The sequence below is a fragment of the Orussus abietinus genome, unplaced genomic scaffold (assembly GCF_000612105.2).
Source record: "Orussus abietinus isolate OABI.00-Male unplaced genomic scaffold, Oabi_2.0 scaffold9, whole genome shotgun sequence".
Lineage (NCBI taxonomy): Eukaryota > Metazoa > Arthropoda > Insecta > Hymenoptera > Orussidae > Orussus > Orussus abietinus.
The window spans coordinates 1,759,357-1,776,299 of record NW_019396004.1 but is presented as its reverse complement, the minus strand read 5'-3'; the positions used below and the strand labels follow the sequence as shown (position 1 = coordinate 1,776,299).

General features: G+C 49.9%; 1 protein-coding gene across 1 annotated transcript in view; it reads left to right on the top strand.

The window, feature by feature from the left end:
• LOC105700766 (5-hydroxytryptamine receptor) overlaps nt 1–16,943 on the top strand; it is a 48,256-nt gene that overhangs the window by 14,236 nt on the left and 17,077 nt on the right. The gene's annotated exons all lie outside the window — the stretch shown is intronic.

Genomic DNA, 16,943 nt, shown 5'->3' with positions numbered 1-16,943 from the left:
CTCTCGGTGGGTGAAAAGCGAGGCGTCGCATAAATTCGCGCCCCCTCCGAGGAGACCGCGAAAGGGCTGCGGAAAATTTCGCTGAGCTTGCCGAGCATTTCCCGCGGAATTTCCATACCGCAAATCCCCTGGAATATAAGAAGGAAAGAAAAAAAAAAAAAAGAGGCGCGGCAGGGAAATAATGAAATCCGAGGACTCAATAAACGAGGAAAACTGCGAAAAACCGAGATTTAAAGTGCCCGAGCTATTGGATTAATTTTTATTATTTATTAAATAGTGCTGGATTTTTCTACATCCCCCCAAAATGGCGATACCTTCCAGATATTCTATAATAAATCGGGCTCTAATATATTCCGCGTGTCGGAATATATTAAACCATAACTATTCTCACAACCTCGTGATTACGCGGAGAATGGCGGTGCATGTATGGCGTCTTTAGCTGCAATTAGGCTATAAAATGTAAACTATGCAAATGAGGTTTTTGCGGCCCAGGGTGTACATACGTTTATGTACGTGCCCATATACGCGTAAATATGTGCCGAAGAATACGTGCCCCTTACAAGCACCATGTGGACGTACCAACCCCCGTGTATGTAAATCGACATGTATGAATACATGTCCGTACACATTTTTCCCACTTGTCTTCGAGCATCCCTTGGACTGCTCCGGAATTCCGCCCCTGCCCGGCGTTTACCCAGAACTCCCCAAAGTCACCATGAATTATGCAACGCGATGGGGGGGGGGGAGGGGGGTAATAACCACCCCGACCTCTCCCGACCTCGCTACCGACGCTTCTTGATCGGTCCCCATCGATTTCCCAAATTTCCCGAGTTTAATCGAAATCCGAAATTTCTGGCCCAATTTTCGGGGGTGGGCCGTTTTTAAGGGTGGCACCCGCGACTCGTATAGCGCGATGATCAACGAGCTGGCTAACTATGCGATGGTTTCGAGGCCGAGGTTTACGGGCACCCATCCACCCCCTGCGGCCCCCTGCAACCCCTGGACCTCCCGCCACCCCCCGACCCCCAGTTAAAACCGGAGTTATCGCATTTCAGATCGCCGTTTACCCAATGTCCCGCGACCTACGGCTGTAAAGCCAATGTTAACGGCCGTTCTGTCACTGACGGCCATTACACCGGCCTGGATATCCAGACGCGATCGAACGTCGGATATCGGATGTGACGTCACGTCCGGAAACCACCCCCAGCCGCCCTAACCCTTCCTTAAACCCTCTGAAAGGGTTCCCGGGAGAGAATCACCGAGACGTCAAATGACAATATTTTCTTTTTAATTTCTTCGATAATCCACTCTCAGAATTTTCGCCTCGGCATTTGAATTTCTCGGGGGAGAGTTTATGGTGGATATCATAATTACAAGAAATCATAATCTTTTTCGGGTCAGGGTTCTTTTTGGGGAGGAAGGGTCCGCCTGAACCCTACCCATAATTAGGGGTGAAAATGGATGCCGCCAATTATTGATTGTTTATCAGTTCTTGTGTGGTTATGGGGGGTCCCGGGAAATATGTCATCGGGTGGATGTGTATTTCCACCACTGGGGGTGCGTCCTGGCCCCATCGATATCGTCGGGCGCAACAGCTGGTCCCGGGGGTGGCGATAAGTATAACCCCCTGTAAGATGGCCGCGATAAACCGGCGCCAGCCACGCTCGTAAAAACCATCCCCCGATTAACGGGGGCAGAGATTCAATTTTTGCCACCCCCGAGAGATTCGACGCGCATCAACCCTTGACGCGTCTACCCCGAATGAGCCACCCCTTGATCCCCTCCTCCGAATATTTCATCTTGTCTCGGGAATCCGTGCCTCACCACCCCTCTAATAAAGTGCTGGACTTTGTTCTTATAGCTGCAACTTTCTGAGCCATCCACCCCCCCCCCCCCCGAGTCTTCATCAACGAAGAAATTCTTCCCTCGCCCTTCGGACGTAAAACACGAAAAATTCCAGTAATCGAGAGGCAGCAAATTCGGTCTTGCCAGGAATCGAGACGGAAAGGGAGGTATTACGCTTCCTCTTTCCAGGACATTCAATTAACAGCCTCGAGTGCCATTTTGAAATTACAGGGCGTGGAAATCCTCTTCGGGGGAAATTATCAGTTGTCACGGGGAGGGGAATATCGAGTAATGGATTAGGGGACGCACTGAAACTAATGACTTTTGATAATGCACCGGGTACTTTTGCGGCTTCCAGGGATTGTGTCTTGCAATCGATGTGGAGATATTGCCGAGGGTTTAGACGGGGATCAACTGGAAATTGCATCGATCGGACCACCCCCTCTGGAAGGGGTTCCTCCTGGAAAGCAATGCTAAGGGATGTAGGCGCCTCCTAAATTCCTCCCCTAAATTGGCATTAAAGTCCCGCTTCGGCCGAAAATTTATTGAGACAAAAGAGAGAAAAGAGGATTTATTTCCGGAGGGGGTAAGCCACCCCGAGGGGCAGAATCACCCCGCAGAGCCGAAACCACCCCCGAGTCTCGCTCCGCGATTTCCGCGGCTGAAATTCGACCAGCCCTCGAAATTCAGGGGTATTAGGTATTCCATCAGCCCCAGCATCCCTCTGGAGCATCCCTCGGGTTCGAGTTCTGCGAGACCCGCGACATCCCCTTTTTCATGTTTATCGAATCACGATGTCGGAAGCGGTATACGGCACTCTGCGAAATTTCGGCTCAAAATATTCCTCGATACACAACGGGGTTTTGCGCTAAGCACCCTGCATACGATGTAACGATATTACATCCCCTTTGAGTTTGAGGGTGGGTTTCAGCTGAAACTATGCAGCGCATTTCTGACATCAAAGATGTCGGACGAAACCGCGGAATCAGCCCCAAAAGGATCGGCTCGGGGGTGAACTCTTCGTGTAGGAAACTACCCAAGATATGGAGAGCCACCCTTAGGATGCCCTCAGGCTCTAGGGGATGTTAAGGTGGCGCTTAACTAGAGCTTAATTTTGAAAGGCACATTTTTCGACGACGGGACATTTTGACAACAACCCTCTTCAAGTTCTGAGCTGTCTTCGTGTAAATTACGACGAAGTAAACCGCGAAATCAACCCCCGAAGGATCGGCATTGGGGGTAAACTCTTCAAGTATTTCGTCGCGTCGGAAACTACCCCAAGATGTGGCTCGCCACCCCAGAAACGCTCCCGGGTCCCGAGGGAAGTTTCCCGCGGCGAGCGGGAAATTCTTCCAGAAGTGCATCCACTTCCGGGCCGACAGACCGTCACTTCCGGCACTTCGATAAATCCGAGCAGCCCAGGACTCTCCTCGGGACTTTTCCCCGGGACTTTCTCACCGGGGGAGAAGGGTTTGATTTCCCGGGAAAATCATTTACCTCGTCCTTGCCCCTCGGGGAGGAAAAAAGGAGCAGGATCTCTCCGGGACTGGCCGAGAAGGAGGCAGGGCTTAATTTTCCCCAGGTTTTCGGGCTAATCCCGAAGGAGCCCCAGGACTTGGATAACCGCGAAGGTCGGATATCGACTTCCGGCCAATAAAACACGGCGCACTCATAACCCGGAATTTACGATGACACTTCCTCTACTTCTCTCGGCTCCATTTCGGTGAAGTGTAGGTGCTCCGATGTGTATCTCGGCTTGTCATCTCAGATGGCGAGGCCGAACGTGCCCGGAAAGGGAGAAAACCACCCCAAGAGCGCCGGAAGAAATTCCGAGTATTATTCCTCTATGAGAAATAATTAACCCCCCGGCACGGCAAGGAAGAGCCCACCCTTGGGCGCGATAAGGGATGTCAGGGATTAGAGACTGCAAAACTCACGGGAAGGTATTCAATTATCCCCTAAAATAATACCGGTTAATTATAACCCCCCATAATAATTCGACGATATGCGGTATCATGTCACATAATTCCTGGAACTCAAGATCCTCCTCATCCGTCGTTAATAATTACTAATTCCTGGGAATTCATTGTCACGGGGAATGGGAGGTTAGAATTCCCGTGTTGGTTTTTAATTTTCCGCAATTCTCCGCACCGTGGGGGGGGGCAAGAATTAATTTCCCGGGGACGTTTGCAGTTCGTTAGTCGGGAGAGCTTCGGGATGGCCGGAATCCCGTGGGATGCGTTAACCGGGCAACGTGTTCCCGAGTAAATATATTTCGGCGGCGAGGTCGGCTTTGAGGTTAGATCGCATCGGAGTTCCCGGAAAGCGATCCCCCTGGAAAATTACGGGAACGCCGGCTGTGAGAACATGTAAACCCGCTGGACCATTTCTCGGTGTCTACGAACTTCCCGAAAAGGCTTTTCCGACACTTGACCTGCGTCGCCCTGTACAGCCCCGTGCAACCCCAATCAGCCTCTGATATCCATAAACCCGGGAAAAACGCGGAATAAAATCCCCCGACGATTTATGGGGACCGCGGAAAGATAGAAGAAACGAGGAAAAATAATTTAAAATTCAGATACGATTTCAGGGAGATACGAGATTGAGGAAACGAGGGAAAGATTAAGGCCCTATATGAATCCGGAAGAGGAGAGATATGGCGTAGAAATCCCCCCGGAATAAATTCGAATAAATCGGGGGAAGTTATGAAAAAATTGGCATGATTTTCTAAATGTAAGGGGAGGGAAAGATTAAGGCCCACGAGGATATCGCCGGGAAATAAATCGAAACGGGCCGTGGGAAACTCGGGGCAAAAATTCCCATGATTTTTAAAATGTCCGGGGAAAGAAAAACGACGTAAACGAGGGAAAGATAAAGCCCTATATGAATCCGAAAGAAGAGATATAGCGTAGAAATCCCCCCGGAATAAATTCGAATAAATCGAGAGGGGAATTATGACAAAACTGGGATGATTTTTTAAATATAAGGAGAGGACAAGATTAAGGCCCACGACGATATCGCCCTGAAATAAATCGGGACGAGCCCTGGGAAACTCGCGGGAAAGTTCCCATGACGTTTCAAAATGTCCGGGAAAGAAAAACAGCGGAAACGAGGGAAAGATTAACCCCGCGTATGAATAAACGAGGAAAGATACGGCGTCGAAATCGCCGCGGAATAAATTGAAATAAATTGGAATAAATGAAGAGACAGCCGCGAGGAGGGGGTGGTGTGCCATTCTTCAAGTCGAAAGTTTTTGCGACTGACGGTAAAATTCAGATACGAGTACGGAGGGGAGGGAAACGTCAAAAAGGGAGGAAGGGAAACGCAGAGAAGATTAAGTCCCCGGTTTGCATATGGCGACGTCAAAATATTGCGGAGCTCGAGGAAGCTTCTCCGCAACCCGCCGGGGAAGATCCGAGTAAACTTCGATTCCGTGGGACTTTGGGAGGGAAAATAAGGGAATAAGTCGAAGAAACGGGAAGAAGATTAAGCTCTGTACACGCGGAAAAAAGAAGCGGAGTCGCAGAGGAGGTCAGAAGAGACTGCAGCTCGAGCGACGCCGTCCCAAATCTCGGCAGAATAAATCATGACGCTCTCATGAAGAGAGCCCGGCCGAAACAGAAGCTACCCAGGGTTTGGGAGGATTCTGAAGTTTATGCGACTTTGCCGAGTCTACGCCCCCCCACTTTTAGGGGTTGGAGATGTTTACGTAGCTCTCGGTACATCACCCGTGCACGTACGTGCCATTGTTTGCCGCGACATTACGTCCGGAGTACGGAGAGGAGGGGTGCTTCGAGGGATCCGAAAAATAACCAGCCCGATAAGCAGGATAAAAGGACATAAATTCAACCGACGTCCTCCAGAAGTCGGATATCCTGCGTGCCGAAGCCACCCCTCGTCAAAATTCATCGCCAAGGAAAAAGGGATGAAAACGGGAGAAACGATGATCGAGAGATGGAAATCCAGAGGACTGTCCGACCACTCGTCGACTTTTCCCCTTGATCCAGAACTCCCAGGTTTTCCCTCCCCCTGAACGATTATCCGGAATCTGACCTCTGGTATCGGGATCTGATAACGAAGCGTATGAAACATTCAGAGCAAACTGGGAGAAAAAAAAAAGGGGGTGGCGGGGGGCGTTCGCCCTGAAATGGAAATATCGATGTCGGTCAGACGCGGCTCCATAACTAGGTTTGAAGAAATTATAAAAAAAAAAAAAGAAAGAAAGGAATGAAAAAGAAGGGTAATGAAGGGAAGGGAAAATTGGAAAGGGTAAATACGCGGGATAGGGGAAAGGGATGAACTGGCTGAATCAATTTGACTTGTTCCACTAGGTGCCGGCTGCGTTAACGCAAATCGAACGCAATGCCGGTTTATCGGGGGTGCGTCGAAGGCAAATAAATATCCCTCGTATCGTTTCGGCTGACATGGCGGACGGGGAATTTCGCGGTGCATTTCCCGGGAATTCGGAAAACTGCGGAGAAACGGAAAGCTAGTGCATGACAGCTGCGGGGAGAGGGAGGGAAAGCGAATGCAAATGAGAACAAGCGACACGGCCGAATGTCTGCTTTCACCCCCGTCCACTGCTTTCGCTTTATATGTTAATATAAAATTAACGAAACCGTTAAAAGAAATATTAAAAATGAAGATACATCGATATACATATATAGTACAGTAGACTTCAAGATAGTCAATTGTTTAAATCATCGATCGATCTTCTCTGGGAAATTTGTCGAATAAATTCACTGCCGGTGGAAATTTCAACCTGAATTCTTTTCCTCCCCATTTCCCGCGTCGCGCCCAGTGATTGCTCCATTTTTCCCTCTTTTCTCGTCATTTGAACCAACAAATCAATGCCAATCCGGCGATTCCGGACAATCGCGAGACGCTCCTCGGCAAAAATGCGACGCAATGCGTCCGCCAGGGTGCAACGTTCCGCGATCGAGTTTTCCCCCGAAAACCTTTGTCCAACTCGGATGCGCTTAACTAACCATATCGCGGGAAATTGTCATCCCGGACAGCGCTAAATAGAAACTACCGAAAACGCATCGATACGCGAGGCCGAATGTGACCGGATTGAGCAACAAACAATCGAGAACAAAAAAGAGAGAAAAATAAAATCGAGGAGCATCCCTCGTCGAGGGGAAAGCGCCCCGAAAATTCGAAATGTCGAGCAGGGCCGAAAAGGGACGCTTTTAATTTTTAATAATTAATTCACTGCCGTAGATACTTTCCGACGATTTGAATTAACGACAAAAAGGCTGTCGAGGGAAGATGCTGCTCGGCCATTTCGAGATTTTCCAACCGAACTGGGAGAGGATATGTTCGATAATTCTACGTCAAAGGCAATCACAGTCGGTCCTACTCATCGACTTCCCTCTCGGACGTAGTATTATACCCCTAATTCCTACTTCGCTTTGAAGACCCTCCCCCGGGCCGGAAGCCCCGCAAATTACCCCGTGATCTCGAAATCTCGGACCGGGACTTCTCGAAAAGAGGAGGGATGAAAAAAAAAAACCTCGAGATCAAAGCCAATCACCGGCGATTGGTATTTTCTTGGGGAGTTACCCGGAGACTTTAATGCCGGGAGAGGCGATGTCGCCGCCTCCGAGATATCTCCAATCAGGGGATGATTATCACCGGAGCGAGGCCGCCATCTTGTCTCCTCAAAGGAAACTCAAACAGAAAGGCAACTCCACGGTAAATCCTTCAAGGGACTTCTTATTCGGGATTTTACAAGGATATTTAAATATTTCATTAAACCTCCGCCTTCTCCTTCTGGTACACTAGAAGTAATCCATGAAATTCTCTCTCGGTCGTTGGCACGAAGATCCGTGAAAATCGCGGGGAATTAGGAATTCCGAGGATTCTTTTACGAATTCAGGGTTTCGGGTGAGGAATTCCCTTGATTTTAAAGGATTTTGCGGAGTGGAGGCGCGTGAACCAAAATGGTCGCCGACAGTCGGGGGTTTCGAAGAAGCGGGGCGGAGGAGACCAAGATGTCGGCGCGAAATAAATCTTTCTCGGGTAGTGGGCGACATTTCGCGGACGCAAAGCAAGGGTAATCCAATTTACGGGATGCTGGGGAGCACAGAGAAGCGACCGCGTCATGCAGGACGATTCCCGGGAATTATCCTGGCGGCCTTGCAAACGGAATTCGAGAGCAGGTGCCCTTCCGTGCACTTTCGAGGGGCCATTTTTTCCTGTTCCCCATGGTTGCCCAGTTTCCCGCTCTCGGAGATTAGGTCTCCTATCTCCTCCCCTCCCCTTCCTTTTTCTCTCTTATCCGCCTTCCGGCGCTTTAATTTCCCGGGAACCTCCATTCCTTCCCAGAGACATCGAACGAAGCGCGGGAAAAATAGGAGGAAAATGGCGCGAGGTCGGAAATTAATTTGTCGATAAATATCTGAGGTCCCGGTAATTCTGAGAGCAAAAGATAAGGAGACGTGGCGGATGTAAGGACCGGAGAAAAATCTGTCCTTGTTGGAACCTCTCGAGAGCTCTTCTTCGGAAGAGCGTCCGACCGATCGGGCGTCTCTGGAAAATCGCGACCTGGAGGAAAGATCGAGGCTCCTCGTCTCGACAAAAAAAAAAGAAAGGAAAATGAACGAAGGAAGAGAGGATTACGAAGAGTGGAGAAAAGGACAAAAAGGACCCGAAGCGCTCATAGAGAGGAACATGCCGAGACTCGCGTGCCGCATCGGATTCCTGAGAAATTCTCAAAGATCTTCCCGAGGGAGAAGACAAAGGGGTTGCGAAACGTCGAAAACAAGAAATCTCTACATCCACCCCGTCGAATCGGCTCCCACTTTTTCCCGATTTTCTCAGTTTCCCTTGTTTGCGCCGTTCCGCTTTTCGACTCCGTCCGACCGACCGTCGAGCATTACTACTTGTTTCAACCCTTTTTCCGGATATTTCCCCCCCTCGAGGACCCGCCGAGTCGGAAATAAATTTCCCCTGAATTACTACCCCTTCTTCAAAGTGGAGGGCCGGAAAACCCGAATAAAAGAAATAATCTACACCGGTTCGTAATAAAATCCTTTACAAGGGAATGATTTTCTCATATCGGAGCAGAGGAGGGAATTCCGCAAGAGCCTCTCTCATTTCTCAAAAATCATACACCCTCGTAAATCGAGATTTCCAGCTGGTCGATTGCTCGAAGATGGAGGCGAAAGTGGTCGTAAAGAGCCAATGTTACGATTCGCGCGAACGTCGAACATTGAAATCGCGATTTTAAAAGACCATTCGAGGGTAAACAAAGGGCCCGTAAAAACCATGTGCGCCAGGGGGTTGAAAACGCGTCTTGCATCGCGCACTGCTAAAAATGTCTCCTTCGTCCTCGGTTTTTCCTCCACCTCGAAATTCTGCGGCAATCCATTTTGCAGATTAAACGAAACGGGACATAAATATATATATTTTTTTTTATTTCGAAAGTGGGGAATTCAAGGAGAAAAATAAGACGTGGTCTCTGATGCGATCCCCAAGTTTTCCGCCGTTCCATCGCACGGAGTGCCTGCGGCACTCGTAACTACCTCGAATGAAATATCGAGCAAAGCATTAGATGCGGCCCCGGGTGTAAGCAAAAAAAAGACGAGAGTTGCTGGATTTGCATGGAAGTGATACGTGAGCTGCCTGGCGGACGAGTTTGAAGTTCGCGCGCTCCCGGATAAAATATGGCGGCCGCGAGACTTCCGCGGCGCCGGCGATGCTTCACTCTAGACACGGAGTTTCGAAAAGTGCATCCGCAGTGCATTGCGCCGATTCGTCTTCCCTGTACCCCTCCATCTCGCATTTAATAAACAAAAGCCGAAGCAAACCTCACAAAAATCCAGATACAGAGAATGGAGAAGAAAATGCGGAAAACAAAGACCGGCAAGAAAAATATGGAAAGAAAATAAATGAATAAAGTCAAGTAAAAGTACACAGGGTATCGAATGGGATGAAAAATAAGGAATAAAGTGAATGGGAAAGTGATCTTTTTTTTCTTTTTTTTTTCGGCACCAATTGAAGTCGACTTTGCGTCTAGTCGCGAAGCCAGGATAAATATGGCGCGTCTTCGCGCTTTCGGACGCGTCTATTAAATGGTGGAGGACGGTGGGGACGGAGAGGAGGAAAAGAGGAAAAGAGGAATAAGGGAGAAGGACTGGAAATCCGGGAAACGTAGGAGGCAAGCCTGCCAACGGAGGAGCTTTCGAGTGGCAGACCCGAGCCGGAAGTATCGCTTTCGGATAGCGGAATACGGAGCGGAATTGCGAGCTGCCAAATCCAGGAAACGCGCATGAATCTCTTCGAGCACCCCCGATGGCCTCGACGGAAATATAGAAATAAGGCGAAGAATTATGGCCGCCAATAAACACCTCACAAATAAGTCGAATTAATCGAGGAATTATTCGTGCAAAAAATGTCGCAGCTTCCCTGACGTGAATAAAGAAACCCCAGAAAAATTTCAAAGCCTCACAAATCGCTGCCAGTAAATTTCATTGGAATTTTCGAGAATACGAGAGCGACGTCGCGAGTGGAAATAAAATATAGTAAAACGTCACGGGATATTATTGAATAAAAATAGGTACTATTAGAGAGAGACTGATCATGAGAGCCACTGGCGACGCTTCGGACTCGCATCTCGCTTCAGAGTGCAAAAACACGGTTTCCCTTTCAGCGTATCTTTTTTCCCGAACAGGCCGAACTTCTTGATGTAACTTAAACGAAGGAACTTAACTGATATTTATGGGAACACGGGGAAGAAAGGAGGTAAAAAGCTCCCTGAAGAAAAAAGGGGAGCCCTCCTTCTTTTTCCCTATTTTTTTTAATCTGCGGTTTCGGGTCGACCTTAAAAGCGAACGGTTGTTCTCCGACGCACCCTCACCCCCACCTGTGCGTGAAAAATCGTCCGAGGGTCATCCTGGCACCCTCGACCCCCTCGGAAAAATCACTTTCCCCGCCCCAAGTCAAGCGCGACGAGAAACAACCCCTAAAACCTGAGGAGCTTTCAGGGGCTCCGGTTTGAAGGGAGCTTCCATCTTTTTTTTTTAAGCAACCCCCATTTTTTAAAGGGGGACCGCGGTGAAGAATTGTCCTCGGGGGTTGTTTCGCGTTAATTTCCCCAGGAGTTTTTAGAAGGGAGCTCCGTGGGAGCGAAGGAACAGGGATGAGCTTCGACGAGGCTTCCACGGGCTTTCCTGGAGAAATTCACCCCCCCGGGCGGCGAACTCGGTGACAAACTGTTCTAAACACCCCGACACTCGACACGAGATTCCGCATCCCTTTGGGGAGGCTTTTTTGATCGATGAACCTCGGGCCCTGAGACGACTGCCATCAATTTCGATTATCGATCATCCCCCTTGAGCTGGGACCGATCGATTTGTCGAAGCTCCCCCAAACCAGAGCCCGGGGGGCTCAAAAGTGGAGCTTTTAATTAAAAACACACCCCCGGGAAGGAAACTTCCCCGAGGATATTAAAAGACCTTCGTCTAGATCAAGACTTGACAAATCCGGATTTCTCGGTAGGTCGATCGATTTCGATTGATAAAGAAATTCCTATTCGTCCCGATAACCTGTGTACATTTAATTCAAAGTACTTTCATCACTTTTTCTGTTGTTTTTTCTTTTCTTTTCTTTTCTGTTACCAACACTGGTTTCTAGGGTGCTGGTTCTTCCCGATAACGCACCACGCGTATTCTTCTGTACCGGAACTCCGGGATCCAGGGGAAAGACGTGTACAATCAGGAAATTGCGCGGTCGTCACAATGGCCCTCGGATAATAGTGAACTTTCCTCATTCCCCTAATATTCCCTAGTACTCGGTCCCCTAGGAATATTCCACGCGGGAGCTCTGGGGAATAGTGAAACTCTGCAATATCCACGCCCCTCGTTCCCCGGTGCCCCGATTCCCACCCCCGGGTTCTTGTCCCGAGATTTCTTACAATGAAGGGAATTCTCAAAATTGAAGGAGAAGGCGCCGGAATAGTAGAAACACCCCTAAACCACGCATATCGCGCCAGTATAAATAATTTCCCCATGAAAAATATCCCTATTTAAATTTTGACGAATAGAGGGGAACGAGACATGATTGGAAAACTTGGCGTTCCTCGACGAAAGGAATATTCCCCTCGCTCGGGGAATATTTTTATCGGAATGTTAACGGAAAAAAAGAGAAGAAGCGCCTTCGGGGAGCATTTCACCCCCGGGGTCCCCCGCCGGCGAGAAATCCGGGGGAGTAAATAAATGAAAAGGTTTTCCCTCGGAATGGAGTCGATGCACCGGATGAAAAGCATGCGCTCGTATTCCGAGGACAGTTTCGCGTTTCATGACGCCTACGGACACCCCTTCCGGGGGTGTCCACCCCAGGACGTTCTTCACCCCAGGAATGCGCATATATTTTTCACCCTCGTTCCATTTCGCCGCTCTTTCCTGCCGTTTTCCGCCGTTTGTCGTTTTTCTCTCGCTCCTCGTACCCCCCACTCCGCCTACTAAAGAAAGAGTGGGAGGTGGCTGGGGGTCAATCCCCACTGATGGCGCGCACTGTACATCGCTTGCGCGCAAATACGTTCCTTCCTCTGCCCTCCTTTCGGATAAGGACGGAAAATGGCCGGCACTTCTTCCGGAATTACCGGAGTCGTGAAACACGGAGGCGTACTTTACGCAAAGTGACGCTTAGACGTTTAAGAGAGAGGGACAAAATTCCCTGGGAAAAGGAAACGGGGAAAGTCATTCCCGTTTCCCCGTCCGATTATTTCGATTATTCGGGCCGAGAAAATGAAGAAATTTGGGAGGAACTCGAAATTCCCATGCCTCGCCTAGACATGCAAGACGGAAATATTTATTATGGGCGCCGCGACGCCCACTTAAACCGGGATAGCTTCCCGAAGGAGAGGATATCCCGGATCCCGAATAATGTACCCGGGCTTCGCGCGGGAAGTTTCGCACCACTCCCCGGGGGTGGTGCGAAACTTGGCGCGAAACTCGCGCGTGCCACCCCCCGGGGGGTGGAAAGCAAGCCGCCCTATCCGAGAATAAAAGTCGCCACCCTTTTCAGGCCCTATCTCTCACGCTATCCTCCCGAAGTCCGCGAAGTCGAGGTCGAAGTCGAAGTCGGGGAAGTTCGACTTAGAGTCTGAAGTCTCCAAAATGGCGTCCGAAGTACCTCCAGGGTACCAGCCCCATTCCGGGCTGACTTTCGAGTGGGTTTCCGGCTTATCTGAGGGATTTTCCCCCGGATCCCCCTTCTTCGAGGTGGAACCTTCAACGTCACCCACCCCCACCCTCGAATCACAGTTTTGCGGTCCTAAAGGGGTGGGATTCTCGTATTTAGGAGCATTTATACCACCCCCAGGCGATTCCAACCCGAAACGGGTGGTTAAAAGTGGATGTAAAAATCCCTTGGGCTTTTATATTATTTCGGGGGTGAGGCCCCTCCTCTCGGCTACCCCGGGGAAAAGGAACCCCCTTTGTTCGCGGATTTTTCCGCGCCGCGGTAAACGCGAGCGCGCTTTCGCGGATTTCGAAAACCGGGGAAATTCTGACGATTGTGCTCGGAGCTTTTGCAATGAACGTGTTTCGCGCACTTTGTGTACACGTGGGTACTCATTTCTACGGTACCTAGTTTCTTTTTATCGCGATATTCGTTTCGATTCTGCTCGTCGAGCGGAACAACTTCAAGGTGAGAGGACCCTCGAGCTACCGGAAGGCAGAAACATTTTCTGAAAAGGTTGCCACGATTTTTAGAGTATCTTCAAGGTCTAAGTATGTCTTGAAAAATTAAAAAGAAACTCCGAAGAAATTCCCGAAATTTTCTCCCATGGCAAGGACTCACCCTTGACTTGTTCTCAAATTTTCGTATATTTTTCTAAGAGATTAGAAAAGATCCTCGCAATGATTACAGTGGCCCCTTTCTATTTTAAATGACACGTCAAGGTGATTCTTTCCGAGGTTCGATGGGAATTCGAGATCTCTATATTTTTCTCAGGGTCGAGGAAAAAATCTTCGAAAAATTCCAGCAACCCCGGAGGCGCTCTTTTTTTATCGGGATTCAGATCCTCGCAGCATCCCCGGTAACCGAGATCCTCCCTCGAGGAAACGTCCCCGTTTGCGGGGAACATCTCCTCGGAGCATAATGCACTTGAAATGACGCATAAGGTTCCGCATTTCCGGCTAAGGATCCCCTCGCGGATTTTCCCGGAATTTTCCGCCTTTGAAATATATCCCCGCATTCTCGGTGAGAGTACACGTCAAAAGTTCAACTTACCCCGGCTTCTCTTCCTCGCCGAATACGGGAACTTCTTCGGGAAAGTCGCTAACGGGGAATCGATATCGCTCCCAAGACCGAAAACGTCATTTTCGAAAATCCCCCCGGAAAGGAAAGCGTCCTCCTGCGAAAGCTCTTTTCGACACGTGGGAAATTGCCCAGTCCAGGGGTTCAGGCTTTCGAAAAAGAGTCGTCTCGTGTACTCCCCCCTCGAAATGCGAATTTTCGTTCGAAATGCGAAAGTCGAATTTTGACCGTCGGAGTGCCCGGTGGATTTTCGAAAAGGCGGAATTCGAGTTTCGCGGAATTAAATTTCCCTACCGCGAGGATCTCCGCGCAAAGATGGCCATTCCTGCATTTCCGGGACGCCGAGACGCCGGGGGTCGACAACCCCCAGGGGGTTGGGAGGTGGGTGGGCGGAAGACGCTCTGCATCTCCTTGCAACCACTGACGTCACTCTCGTTTCTTCGTTTCCGGTTTTGCACTCGTCCACCTCGAGATGCGACCGCATTACTGTCTCCGCGTTATTGTCAACGTCGGAATGGGGGTGGGTGGGTGGAGGGTGGAATCTTTCTTTAATCTCGAAAAGTGACACCACCCGCTTCCCCACCTCGACCATCCACCCCAAAAAGTCAATGCGGCGAATTTAAAACCCTTTTTCGATTCTCCCTCTATTTTTCCATATCACCCTTCCAGGATAAGAGCGTGCATTTCCCGGGAAATGAAAAGAACTCTTCGTTTTGGGGGGTGGGGCGGAGAAACAACCCCGGTAATGTATGTAAACAATCCTCTACCCTATGATATGATAATAACTCGCACAAAGTGCCCGACCGATCCGTAAAACGCTTTATTACGCGAGGTGCTTTAAAAGGACACGAGGGGTGCGCACCCCCGAGGGCTAACCGAGTAAATCTGCGCAGTCGCCGTCGACTGCAACGACCTACCCCAACTTCCTCCCCTGCCGAGGGGGTGGAAGCGCGCTTTCTCGTTATCTAGATAAGAAACACGGAGGGGAGAAAGGGGGAAAAAAAGGAAGCCAAACCTTGCAACAAAGTACCCCTGTTCTACGACCCCTTTTCAACCCCTCGCTGCCCCGACGATGAGTTTCAACCCCTTGAATGAAACTCTTGCATCCACGGGAAATCGGGTCGGGAACATCCTAGCCAGTTACTCGGTAACTCGATCGTAATGCGGTTATTAATAAAATTAATGAATGGCGGAATTTGTTAAGGTCCGAATATATTTCTTTTCTTCATTATTTCTCCAGAGGGGTGGAATGTGTCGGGGGGGTGTATCGGCATTTGGGGTGCGTGTCGGACTGGAAGAATTAACACGACGCTGGGAATGTTTTAATGAACAGGTATGACGACTGGGAAGGGGGGGTGAGGGGTGGAAACTGCTTTGACAATGGCGGCCGTAAAAGGTAAGAGGCACTTGTAGGATTATACGAGAGGGCGGCATTTTTCAGGTGGGTCAGCCCGTAGACGGAAGACACGCGGGGTCGCCATGTTGGATCATTAAAGCGACCTACCCCAACATTCCTCGAGAAGGGGGCTTGCTTATTGCAATGCGAGAGACCGCATTTTACGCAATCCTTCCCATCCCCCCAGCCCTCGTTCCCTGAAACCGCTAAAAAAAAAAAAAGAATGGTATTTAAAATTCAGATGCACTGAAACAGAATATATATATATCCCATTTAGGTATCGTAGAATTTAATTTAAAAGTGGAATTAAAAAAGGGAGACCCTAGCGAAATAAAAAAGGGAAGCCCGCCCGAGAATTCGGGGTATTTGCTCGTAGGAAGAAAAAAAAAATGAAAAAGATGAAAAATAGCTTTCTAAAATGCTGGGAAGACGTCGGGCCGGCATATCGGACTGGCGGGACGACCTACCCCAAGATTCTTACCAAGCAAAGGGCTCACTCCCTTATATTACCGAGATAAGAAACCGCGTGTTGCACAATAACTAGGCGTCACTCGGTAAATCGGGCAGAGTTACGGTTATGGCCGCGTGCATACACACGGAGGGTGCAGCATTCCCAGATAAACGACGCCCAACCTAGGGCGGCGCCCATGGATGGTTTCTCCAACATGGCCGCGGCCCACGTGACCGGTAGACCGAACAAAACCTTCCGCCCCAATTAGCGAGACTCCACCGAGTAACCGGGGTTCGAAACGTGGTTCGGGGAAACCTTCACGGTAGTTCTTGCGAATCGCTCAGGAATTTGCAAAATAGGACGACGGGGCGCGGAGAAATCGCGGCGGGAAGTATCGAGGTGGAGCCGAAGCGGTCTCGCCGCAAGGGGTAATGGGATGTCTCGCGCAGACAGGAGCTGACAATCGGGGCTCGATCGGGCTTGAGGGAGAGAGGGAGAGGGGGCGATCGGGGGTGGGCGAGTGGGAGAGAGAGAGGGAGCTGCCCGGAGCAATACGAGCCTTCGCAGGGGGTCGTCTTTCCGTCAGGCTTCCGCAGTTTCCATGACGTACGATCCCGACGCGCCGCCATATTGAAAAGGGGGGGTTGTCGCATACGTCAAGCGGGCGGGCGCACGTGACGCGAAACAAATGCGAACACGGAATTCGTTTCAAAGATTAAACGGACTTTATCCGCCCAACCCTTTCCCCAGGGGGTGAATTCGTTTCTTTTTCGCTCTTAGCGCGATTTCGGAGAACCGAGAATTCCCGCCCCCAGGACTCAAAGAGCCACTCCAAGGGGGAGTTACCCCCGAAAATTTCGGAGTTTCTTATCTCCCTCAACAAAAATTACAGCGATATCAGCTTAAGTGTCTGTCGCGATTATCGGCCACGGCGAAAGAAGGGAGCGTAAAAAGTGCCCCATACCCCCCAATGGCCCCGCGAAA